The 13,109-nt window shown below is 39.3% G+C and overlaps 1 protein-coding gene across 6 annotated transcripts in view; it reads left to right on the top strand.

Annotated features, from left to right (window-relative positions):
- Positions 1-13,109, top strand: part of Erbb4 (erb-b2 receptor tyrosine kinase 4) — a 1,069,446-nt gene that overhangs the window by 704,504 nt on the left and 351,833 nt on the right.

Genomic DNA, 13,109 nt, shown 5'->3' with positions numbered 1-13,109 from the left:
GAAATGTTAAACAGCTTTTGAACTATCATTGAAACCCCTGCCAATGATTCTGCCTGAGATCTCTCTTTTTTATAAAGCAGCCTTTGTTGTCACACATTTATTAGTACTGACATTTGTATGAGAGCGGAATCTTTATGAAGTATTAACCTGGGTTTTAAATTTCTCATCTGTTACTTTATATTTCCCACCTGAAATCATAACTGTCTCCACACAGTTCCATAATTATTTGCAATAGTGCTGATTGTGTTATGACGCTTTTATGGGAAACCAAACTCCAAGGGACAATTATTAAATTTCATGATGGCCATAATAACATAATGGGAAAATATGAATGCATTTGATCAAAACTGACAGCTGTGTTTTTAATAAAAGGCTAAAACCTTTTTTTGTGAAAGTAGAATAACATAATTTTCTTGTCAACTTTAAACAGAAATTTGTATGAGATTCTTTCTTTGTAGTTTTCAAGTTACCTACCAGGTAAAAATTCATGTGAAAAAAATTTTTTTTCATTTTAAACCTGCTTGTGCTAACAACGGAAAAGATGTGGTTTAGAAAGGACTATTGTTTTCTGGTGGCCCATAATGTGAACATATTCAATAGGGAGGAGGTTGTATTGGTTGGATGAGAAAAAAGCTTTCTGCTTCTCAGATTCTCAGAATGACTGACTGGCTTTTAAGGCATAAATGAGATCGTATAAGAATAAAGCCCGAATCAGAAGCCAGAAAGAAATCATCCCACTGCCTTTACAGGGTTTGAAGCAGAAAAGGTCTGTGGGGTGAGTACACATTCACAGATGGTATCGCTTTGTGCTGTTCTTTTGGAGGGCTAATTTGGATGACTGTGCCTATAATTAGGCAACAGTAACTAGACTTTTTTGTTTTGAATGTAAAATTTTTAGATGTCAAAATTAAAAATGCAGAAAGGGTTCATAATCAATGGTCCTTTACAAATTAGCCATTGATTGTTGTCAAAATATTATTACTTACATAGCTTTAGATGAAAAGTCATTCCATCTACATATATATGGATATATATGATACACATATATGGATATAGTTTGTGGTTTCTGTTTCACAATATAGTTGTAATAATTATGTAGTTTGATTCTTATGTTGATTCTTGTTAAAAATTGTTTTAATAGGGGTTGGGGATTTAGCTCAGTGGTAGAGCGCTTGCCTAGCAAGCGCAAGACCCTGGGTTCGGTCCCCAGCCCCGAAAAAAAGAAAAGAAAAAAATTGTTTTAATAGACAATTAATAATAATGAATATATACACTCGTGGTCAAAGATTTTAAATTTTCTCTGATATAATTTTAGGGATCTGATGCATCCTACTTAGGCCTATGGGCTTCAGTGCTTTACTTGTTACAAGTCCTAATAATAATCACATTAGATTTCTTTTCATGAACTGCAACTCTGTCACTGTGAGTAGCACTAAATAAAACCAAATGGCTTAGTATTTTCAGTAACTTTGTGCCTGTTTTCCAGTGTTATAAACTGAGTTTTATAGCTGAGAAAGTAGTTCCTTTCTTCTTCTGCTTGATATAAAAGTTTTAATCGTGACTGAAGATAATTTATTGGGATCATATTCCAAAAATACGTTCTTCCTGAGGTTTGACTCCAGAGAAGAAGATGGTTCAACCTATGTATGTCAACAAGGTTGTCCACCTCATGATAGCCTCTAACACAAAAATTATGTGATCGTATCATTGAACTCAGAAAAGCATTTGATGAAATCCAAAAACTCTTTTCTAATAAAGGACATAGAGGAACTTATGATGGGGGGCATACACCGCAACACAATAAAATATACAAATGACAGAACTATACACAACACTGTGGGAGATGTGGAAAAACTCAAACTGTTTTCACTAATATCAGGACTCAGACCAGGACACTTTTCAGTCCTACCAAATAATTCAAAATAGTGCATATAGTCTTAGATTGAGAAGACAGGAGAAGGAACTAGAAGGGTATGCTAATGGGAAAGGGGTCTCTATGGGAGCAGACAGGATCTAAAGATGCCACATAAAGGTTTTTGAGTGGATAAATATTTTTAGCAAAGTAGAAATATACAGAATTTGGATATTAAACTACCAACTTTTCTCCATACCATTGACAGCCATACTGAAAAATAAAACAGGGAAACAATCCTTTCACAAACAAACAAAGCTATAATGTACAATAAAAACTCTAAGTAACCATTCAAGTGTTGAATTTGGGAAGATATCAAAGAATTAAAACAAAAAATTTCTCATTCTCATAAATTGATAAAATTAATACAGTAGAAATGATCACACTATCAAAAATAATCTATTCAACCTATGTAATCCCATTTTTAGACTTGTATTCAATATATAGAAAATAATACAAACTTTTACATTGATGGTTCAAAAATCCATGGATTGTGAAAATAATTCTGAATACTCCCTAAAAGTTATTATTGAAAATATTTTGTAAAATATTTCCTTAGGTATTCTTTTATGTTTCACTAACATAATAAAACTTTGGAAAATATTTTAAAGAGAAACATGTTCGTTGTTGACATTCATTCGATATATAATTAAAATATAAAGGAAAGACCTATTATACCTGTTAAAACTTATACAAACCTTTAAAACCTATTAAAATGATACATATTTACTCAATGTATCATACATCTAAATTGTTTCCCAGAAGGAAATACTAGCATAGCAAAGAATTGGAATGAGAGATTGGAAAATTTGTATATAGCACCATCTTCACAGGCAGAATTTCATAACTAAGCATTTCTTTAAATTAGATGTTCAAATAACATTAATTTTTGAGTTTTATTATTATATTTTTATTGACACTTATCTATGTAATAATTGGTCCCTCCCAACATTTAACGCTATATACTATGTAAACCTGTCTTGAGCTAAACAAGAATCAAATTTGAAAACAGAATTTAACTACATTTATTACAATTTGTAACACCTATGATATTAAAGCATTTATATGAAATAGATGTACTTTTTTAAGATTGCATTTTGGCATGCAGTTCATATGCAATCAAGGCAAGTATAGACAGGCCCAATTTATGTAAATTCATAATGCAATCAAATTACATGATTTTTGGAAATATTTTAAAGTCAGAACATAAATTAGGGGGAAAATGTAAAACACATTGGAAAACCTTATATACACAAAAGAGGTGGCCTTATGAAAACTACTGTAAAATAGATTTTTTTATATAAATTTTATGAGGTAAAAATATTTTAATTTCCTAAATTTTTTTAATTCAATCCTAACAAAATATTCCTGAAAAAAAAAACCTAGCATACAATGTAAGAATCTAATACCATAGAATACATCAGTGTCATGCGTCAGCTCTATGGGTACTTAGAAACTGAAGCCTTAAGATAATACTATAGTGAAATAAAATATAAGATTAAATAAAAAATAACCTACCACCTCAAAGTTAAACAAGACTCAACAAGAGGAAATGAGCCCCAAAACAGGCCCAAGTATAAGAGACTGACTGTTTCATACATTCAGGAACCCATAAAGTCTCTAGACTGCAAGCCATATTATATATTGAGAGGTACTGAGGCAGCCCCCTGCAGGCCCTGTACACGCCATGCTGCCTCAGTCTCTATGAGCTCATAGGACCTTTCATCATGTTAATATAGAGGACCTTGTTTTCTCTGTGACCTTCATCCCCTCTGGTTCTTATACCTGTTTTGCCTCCTCTTCCATGATATTTGCAGGGCTCAGAGGGGAAGGATTTGATGGACACACCCTATTGATGGCTGAGTGTTCGAAGGTCTGTCTCTCTGCAGATTGTATGACTATACTTCTCTGTATGTGTTCCCATCTGCTGCAGGATGAGTCTCTCTGGTGATAGCTGGCATGTATCTATATCAGAATATCATTTGGAGCCATTGTATCACTACTTTTTTTTTAGAACAATAGTAATTGAATTACCCTCAGCTCCTAGGTATCTATTCTCTTGTTTGTGGTCAGCTAATCAATATCTGATATGAGTAACATATTGTAGAGTAAGCCTTGAGTCATATCAGATATGGGTGGTTACTCCACAAGCTTTGCACCACCAATGCCCTAGCATATCCTGCAGGCAGTACACTTTTATAGACACACGGTTTGTGGCTCACTTTGTCGTTTTATGTTTCTGCTGTGGGAGCATGCACAGCACCCTCCTGCCCTGAAGGAGTATGGGTGAAGGCTCTCTGTGTGCGCCAGCTCAACTTCTCTATTTTCAATGATTTGTGTAGGTATTGTGTGTTTGTGGAAAACAACCTTTTGTTTACAACAGCCTGGGCTTGGATGTTCCCATGGAACCCTTTGGACAACAACACACTGAGATAGAACCCAATCCTGGTATTGGAAGCTTCATTTGTTGACAAGAGATGAGCAGTTGGGGATCTGTCTATTCTCTTAGAGACCTGGCTCTTTAAATGAGAGATAGAAAGAGAGAAAATATAGATAGGAAACAAGGTAACGAGGAACCAAATAGGAGGGACAGAGAGAAAGGAAACCATAATCAAGATATATTATGTGAGAAATGAATCTATTTTCACTAAAAGAGGGCAGAGAGAAAAATATGTAACTGTGTATGAGTATAGTAATTAAAACTTTGAAAATAGTGATTGTGGCTTCCTGTTATTTTCATTGTTAGAGATGGAATTATGTTTATGTGTCTCTCTTCCTTTGGTTTCATTGCAAGGAGATTACTTTCTTGCTTTTTCTAGGCTGTAGTTTCCCTCTGTGTGTTAGAGTTTCCCATCTATTATCCTTTGTGGGGCTGGATTTGTAGAAAGATATTGTATAAATTTGATTTTGTCATTGAATATCTTGGCTAAGAAGTACATGCTGACAGGAACTGGATATAGATGTCTTCTGAGAGACACAGCCAGAGCAGGTCAAATACAGAGGCAAATGCTAACAGCAAACCACTGAACTGAGAACGGGATCCCGTTGAAGGAATTAGAGAAAGGACTGAAAGAGCTGAAGGGGCTTGCAACACCATAAGAACAACAATGCCAACCAACCAGAGCTCCCAGGGAGTAAGCCACTACCAAAAGAGTACACATGGAGAGACCCATAGCTCCAGCTGCATATGTAGCAGAGGATGGCCTTGTTGGGCACCAATGGAAGGAGAAGCCCTTGGTCCTGCCAGGTTGGATCCCCAGTGTAGGGGAATGTCGGAGGGAGAGGGAAGGGAGTGTGGATGGGGAGGGGAACGAAGGTGGGATAGGGCTTATATCCAGGAAACCGGGAAAGGTAATAACATTTGAAATGTAAATTTAAAAATATCCAATTAAAAAAACATAAAAAACTTTGAAGATGTAAAAAAATAAGATGAAAATATAAAAGATCAAAAATGGGGGCTGGAGAGATGGCTCAATGGTTAAGAGCACTGACTGCTCTTCCAAAGGTCCTCAGTTCAAATTCCAGCAACCACATGGTGGCTCACAACCATCTGTAATGAGATCTGATGCCCTCTTCTGGTGTGTCTGAACAGCTACAGTGTACTTACATATAAGAAATAAATAAATCTTTTAAAAAAAAGATAAAAAATGTTGGAGAAATACCCATCTTCTTGGTAGAACTTAAGGTATTTTTCCATTCTGTAGCGAAAGCTACACTAAAGAGACAAGCCCCTGCCCCAGAGTCAAATCTCTGAGATGTTCGATTTTACTGTCCAGGGTTTCACAATATACAGATCAGTCTTCATAAATCCCAGGCAAGTGTATAGTTAATTAAAGCTAAATAAAACTCAAACTATATAACAACAGCAACACACGAAGTGAGGTCCGAAAACTGAAGACATTTGTCTCTACACCATAAAGAGAGGGTCCCAGGTTAGTGCCTCTCACACTTAGCACTTGAGGATGTGATGAGTAAATTAGTTCACGTCTAGCTGGTGTTCTCTCGCTCCTTTCCTAGACACCAAAGTGAACTCATTGACCCCAAGAGCAGAATTTTCCAAACAGATCCCGTTTGCATCTTCTGTGGTGACTTATTATCAGACAACATTTGAAGCAAAAAATGTCTATGAATTAGAGAAGTATAATTACTTTCTGAATTCTACAAAGGTGTAATTTATTTCTTACAGATCTCAAGTTCAGTTCTTGTGGTCAGAACAAGGAAATCTGTTCTTTATTATGGAATGGAGACTTTACTTAGCTCATCTGAAAGTATATATATTGTCATAGTTTAACAAGTGTTTATTATAAATAATTATATGGGCATGAGCATAAAATATGTAAAATGTCTAAATTTCTTCAGATTTTTCTAATTTCTAATTTCATGATTTTCTGGATTTCCTTGGTGTCTGTAATGCCTGTCTTTTCCTTTCTGGTTTTATTATTGTTATTTCCAACTTTAATCCTTGGTGGATATGACATATCCTTGGTGAATATGGTACTTACATTACTGTTGTATTGAACTGGATATTCTCTGTGACTTTTAGTTAATTTTATAAGAGTTTGCCTCTCTTTTCATTTTTTCGCAGAACCATCTGTTTGTTTCATTGATTATTTGTATTGTTCCCCTTTTTTGTTTCATTCAGTTCAGCCCTCACTTTGAGAGCTTTCACGTGTGTTGTTAAGTTGTTTATTTTTTTCTAGGGTTTTCTGGTGTGCTGTTAAGTTGCTAATATAAGATCTCTTCCTCCTCCTCCATGTCACCAGCTATGTGTGAAAGCAATCTGACCTTATCTTACTTCCAGGTTTCCCATCTGCAAATCCCCTATCCCATTCCCCACCGGACCCCCATTGTGTCTATGAGGATGCTCCACAACCCACCCCTCCCCCACTCACCTCCCTAGCATTCCCTTACTCTGGGTCAAGGAGCCTTCTCAGGACCAAGGGCCTCCCTCCCATTGATGCCAGATAAGGTCATCTATCCTCTGCTACATATGCAGATGAAGCCATGGGTCCCTGGAAGCTCTGAGGGAAGGGGTCTGATTAGTTGATATTGTTGTTCTTCCTATGGGGTGGCAAGTCGCTTAAGCTCAGTCCTCCCCTCCATTGGGGATCCTGTTCTCAGTCCAGTGCTTGGCTGTGAGCATCCACCTTTGTATTTGTCAGGCTCTGGCACAGCCTCTCAGGAGACCACTATATCAGGCTCCTGTCAGCAAGCACTTCTTCACACAACCAATAGTGTCTGGGTTTAGTGGCTGCATATGAGATGACTTCCCAGGTGGGGCAGTCTCTGAATGGCCTTTCCTTCAGTCTCTGCTCCACTCTTTGTCCCTATATTTCCTTTAGACAGGAGCAATTCTGGGTAAATATTTTTGAGATGGGTGGGTGCACCCAGTACAGAGTTACTCAGTTTCCATCAGTTTGTAAGCTTTCTGGTATTGATAGGAAGCAGGGAGTTATTTCAACTTTCTTGTATCTGTCCAGACTTGCCTCGTGTCTGCATATGTGGTCAGTTGCAGAGAAATTTCAATGAGGTGCTGAGAAGAAAAAATATTCTTTGTGTTTGGGTAAAATGTGGAGGCAATCCTCAAGTGAATGACAGACACAACAGACAATTTTTTTTTATTGTGTTCTCTATACTTACTGAAATCAGCAAGCTGTTTTCCTCCAATTAGATTCCCACTGGTCCTCTCACAGAAATGAGAATATTTGTACAAATGTTCTGTAAATATCTGTTACGTTCATTTGGTATATAATGTACGTTAGCTCCAGCATTTCTGTTTAGATTTTGTGTGAATGAACTGTCTACTGGGGAGAGTTGGGTACTAAAATCTCCTGCTATCAGTGTGTGAGAATGACTATGGGACTTCAGCTGTAGCAGTGAGTATAAAATAAAAAGAGAACTTAGAACACATCAAAACAACCATCCATCATGATCCAGTAGGCTTTATCCCATTGATGCAGGTATAGTTAAATATAGGGAAATCCATCAATGTAATCCACTATGTAAACAAACTAAAAAAAGGATCATTTCATTAGATGCTGAGAAAGCATTTGACAAAATTCAACACCCCTTCATGACAAAAGTCCTGAAAAGGTCAGGAATTCAAGGCCCATACCTAATCATAGTAAAAGCAATATACAGCAAACCAGTAGGCAACAAAAAAAAAAATAATAAATGGAGAGAAACTTGAAGCAATCCCACTGAAACCAGGGAATAGACAAGGCTGCTCACTCTCTCCCTACTTAGTCAATATAGTACTCAAAGTCCTAGCCAGAGCAATCAGACAACGAAAGGAGGTTAAAGGGATACAAATTGAAAAGGAAGAAATCAAAACATCACTATTTGCGGATGATATGATAGTATACTTAAGTGACCCCAAAAGTTCCACCAGAGAACTACTAAGCCTTAGCAAAGTGACTTGGTATAAAAGGCTTGGTATTAAATTAAGTCAAACAAATCACTAGTCTTCCTCGACTCAAAGGATTAATTAAGGAAATTAAGGAAATTAAGGGAATGATACTCTTCACAGTAGTCTCAAATAACATAAAATACTTTGGAGTGACTCTAACCAAGCAAGTGAAAGATCTGTATGACAAGAACTTCAAGTCTCAGAAGAAAGAAATTGAAGAAGATCTCAGAAGATGGAAAGACCTCCCATACTTCTGGATCGGTAGGATTAATACAGTAAAAGTGGCCATTTTGCCAAAAGCAATCTACAGATTCAATGCCATCCCCATCAAAATTCTAACTCAATTCTTCATAGAGTTAGAAAGAGCAATATGCAAATACATTTGAAATAACAAAAACTCAGGATAGCAAAAACTATCCTGAACAATAAAAGAACTTCACCATCCTGACCTCAAGCTGTATTACAGAGCAACAGTGATTAAAAAAAAAAGAAAAACAACAACAAAAAAAACTCTGCATGGTATTGGTACAGAACAGGCAGATAGATCAGTGGAATAGAATTGAAGACCCAGAAATGAACCCACACACCTATGGTCACTTGATATTTGACAAAGGAGCTAAAACCATCCAATGGAAAAAAAGATAGCATTTTCAACAAATGGTATGGATTCAACTGGAGGTCAGCATGTAGAAGAATGCAAATTGATTCATTCTTATTGCCCTGTACAAAGCTTAAGTCCAAATGGATCAAGGATCTCCACATAAAACCAGATACACTGAAACTAATAGAAGAAAAAGTGAGGAAGGGTCAAGATCAAATGGACACTGGGGAAATTTTCCTAAACAAAACAACAATGCCTTATTTCTAAGATCAAGAACCAACAAATAGGACCTCATAAAACTGCAAAGCTTCTGTAAGGCAAAGGATGCTGTCATTGGGACAAAACAGCAACCAACAGATTGGGAAAAGATCTTTTCCAATCCTACAACTGATAGAGGGCTTATATCCGAAATATAAAGAACTCAAGAAGTTAGAATCCAGAGTAAAAAATGGGGTATAGAGCTAAACAAAGAATTCTCAGCTGAGGAATATCGAAGGGCTAAGATGTAACTAAAGATATTCTCAATATCCTTAGTCATCAGGGAAATACAAATCAAAGCAACCCTGAGATTCAACTTCATAATAATCAGAATGGCTACTATCAAAAGCTCAGGTGATAACAGATGCTGGCAAGGATGTGGAGAAAGAGGAACACTCCTCCATTATTGGTGGGACTGCAAACTGGTACAAACACTCTGGAAACCAGTCTGGAGATTCCCCAGAAAATTGGACATTGCACTACCTGAGGACCCAGCTATACCTCTCCTGGGTATATACCCAAAAGATGCTCTAATATACAACAAAGACATATGCTCCACTATGTTCATAGCAGCCTTATTTATAATAGTCAGAAGCTGGAAAGAACCCAGATGCCCTTCAACAAAGGAATGGGTATAGAAAATTTGGTACATCTGCACAATGGAGTACTACTTAGCTATCAAAAACAATGACTTAATGAAATTCATAGGCAAATGGATTGAACTAGAAAATATCATCCTTAGTGAAGTAACCCAATCACAGAAAAACACACATGGTATGCACTCTCTGGTAAGTGTATATTAGCCCAAATGCTTGAATTAACCAAAATACAATCCATAGATCACATGAAGCTCAAAAAGGAGGACCAAAATGTGGATATTTCACTCCTTCGTAAAAGGGGGAACAAAAATATTCATAGGAGGCAATATGGAGGCAAAGATTGGCCATTGAGAGCCTGCCCCACATAGGTATACAGCCACCAAAACTAGATAAGATTGATGAAACTAAGAAGTACACGCTGACAGAGTCTGATATAGCTGTCACCTGAGAGGTGCAGCAGAGCATGTCAAATACAGAGACGACTCCTAGCAGCAAATCACTGAACTGAGAACGGGATCCCCATTGCAGGAATTAGAGTAAGGATTGAAAGAGCTGAAGGAGATTGCAACCCCATAAGAACAACAATGCCAACCAACCAGAGCTCCCAGGGACTAAACCACTACCAAAAGACTACACATGGAGAAACCCATGGCTCCAGCTGCATATGTAGCAGAGGATGGCCTTGTTGGGCACCAATGGAAGGAGAAGCCCTTGATCCTGCCAGGGCTGGACCCCCCAGTGTAGGAGAATATCAGAGTGGACAGGAAGGGGGTGTGGATGGGGAAGGGAACATCCTTATAGAGGAAGGGGTGGGAGATGGGATAGGGGGCTTATGTCCTGGAAACCGGGAAAGGGAATAACATTTGTAATGTAAATAAAAAATATCCAATAAAAGAAAAAAAGAAAAACCTCTTATGCTGGAACCTGATTAGGAAATCCTATTATGGAGCAGCGTGTATATTGAATTTGAACTCAGTATTTATACACCCTTTAATAATAAATATTAAGTATATTTAGGTATCTTTTTCAACTTATTTATTTATTCAAGTTAGTTATCTCTTAATTATATTTTTAATTTTTTCTTAATTCTTTTATTCATTTACATTTCAAGTGATATCCCCCGCCCTGGTTACCCCTCCACTAACCCCCCCATCTCATCCTCCTTCTCGCCCCTCCCCTTTTCCCCTATGAGACTGCTCCTCAACCCACTCCTGCCTCACTTCTTTAGCATCCCCATAGCTTGGGCATCAAGCCTCCATAGAACCAAGGGTCTTCCCTAGCCTTGATGTCAGAATAAGCCATCCTCTGCTACATATGTAGCTGGAGCCATGGATCCCTCCATGTATACTCTTTGGCTGCTGCTTATTCCCTGGGAGCTCGGAGGGGTTCTGTTTCTTGATATTGTTTTTCCTATAGGGTTGCAATCCCCTTCAGCTCTTTAATCCTTTCCTAGCTCTTCTTTTGGGGTCCCTGGGCTCAGTCTAATAGTTGAGTGTGAGTATCTTCATCTGTATTGGTCAGGTGCTGATAAAACCTCTCAGGGAACGGCCATAGCAGGCTTCTGTCAACAAGGACTTCTTGGCATCAGCAATACTGGGGGTAGGGGGAGGTTGGTGTCTGCAGATGGGATGGGTCCCTAGGTGGGGCGATTTCTGTTTGGCCTTTCCCTCAGTCTTTGTTCTATTTTTTGTCCCTGTCATTCCTTTGAACAGGAACATTTCTGGGTTACAAATTTTGAGATGGGTGGGTGGCTCCATCCCTTAACTAGGGGCTGTGCCTAGCTACTGGTGATGGTCTCTACAGGTTGTACATCCCTTTGTTGTGTATTTTGGCTAAAGTCATTACTGTTGTGTCCTGGGAGCCTCTCACTTCCTTAGAGTCCGGGAATTACAAGTGGCTACCCCAGTTCCCATTCCCCACCGCTACATACCTCCATTCAATTTCCTGACCCTCTGTACTTCTGTCCCTTCCAATTCCTGATCCTTCCCCCCTTTTCCCTCTCCCTCCTTTCTGCCTCCCAGGTCCATTAATCATATTTTTGTTTATTTTTTTTGAAACAAAGTCTGATAGATCAGGGTAACCAGAAACTTGTGATTCTCCTGCATAGGAAAATGTCTTTATTGATTTTTTAATAATTTTCAAATGTCATACAATGACAAAATATTAAAGAAGTAATATTATCTGAATTGATTAAATGTAAAATATCTTTTGTGATATTCTACTATTTGGTATTTTATATCTTCACAGAAAGATGCGATGTGTTCTTATACTTGTGAATATCCATATAATTCTAACTCTGGAAATATTAAGATTACAATAAAATGATAGGTTAAGACCCGCGGATCCCGGCCCGCAGCAGCTCTCTGCTCCCAGACCCGGTGAGAGAGAGACCCAACCGCCTGGTCAGGTGGGCACTCCTGAGGCTGCAGAGCGGAAGAGACCACCAACACTGCTCACCCCTGCCCACATCCCTGGCCCAAGAGGAAACTGTATAAGGCCTCTGGGCTCCCGTGGGGGAGGGCCCAGGAGCGGCAGGACTTCTGCGCCTGAGACACCTCCGGAACCTGAAAGAAACAGACCGGATAAACAGTTCTCTGCACCCAAATCCCGTGGGAGGGAGACCTAACCTTCAGAGAGGCAGACAAGCCTGGGAAACCAGAAGAGACTGCTCCCTGCACACACATCTCGGACGCCAGAGGAAAAAGCCAAAGACCATCTGGAACCCTGGTGCACTGAAGCTCCCGGAAGGGGCGGCACAGGTCTTCCTGGTTGCTGCCGCTGCAGAGAGCCCCTGGGCAGCACCCCACGAGCGAACCTGAGCCTCGGGACCACAGGTAAGACCAAATTTTCTGCTGCAAGAAAGCTGCCTGGTGAGCTTGGGACACGGAAGCAGAATTTCTCTAGGAGGCACGGTGTGTGTTTACCGGAAGTCCCACACCCGCGGATCCCGGCCCGCAGCAGCTCTCTGCTCCCAGACCCGGTGAGAGAGAGACCCAACCGCCTGGTCAGGTGGGCACTCCTGAGGCTGCAGAGCGGAAGAGACCACCAACACTGCTCACCCCTGCCCACATCCCTGGCCCAAGAGGAAACTGTATAAGGCCTCTGGGCTCCCGTGGGGGAGGGCCCAGGAGCGGCAGGACTTCTGCGCCTGAGACACCTCCGGAACCTGAAAGAAACAGACCGGATAAACAGTTCTCTGCACCCAAATCCCGTGGGAGGGAGAGCTAAACCTTCAGAGAGGCGGACAAGCCTGGGAAACCAGAAGAGACTGCTCCCTGCACACACATCTCGGACGCCAGAGGAAAAAGCCAAAGACCATCTGGAACCCTG

Source organism: Rattus norvegicus, chromosome 9, assembly GCF_021556685.1.
Source record: "Rattus norvegicus strain SHRSP/BbbUtx chromosome 9, alternate assembly SHRSP_T2T, whole genome shotgun sequence".
NCBI classification, from domain to species: Eukaryota; Metazoa; Chordata; class Mammalia; order Rodentia; family Muridae; genus Rattus; species Rattus norvegicus.
Note: the sequence above shows the minus strand (reverse complement) of the source record. Positions and strands in the feature narration are given on the sequence as shown.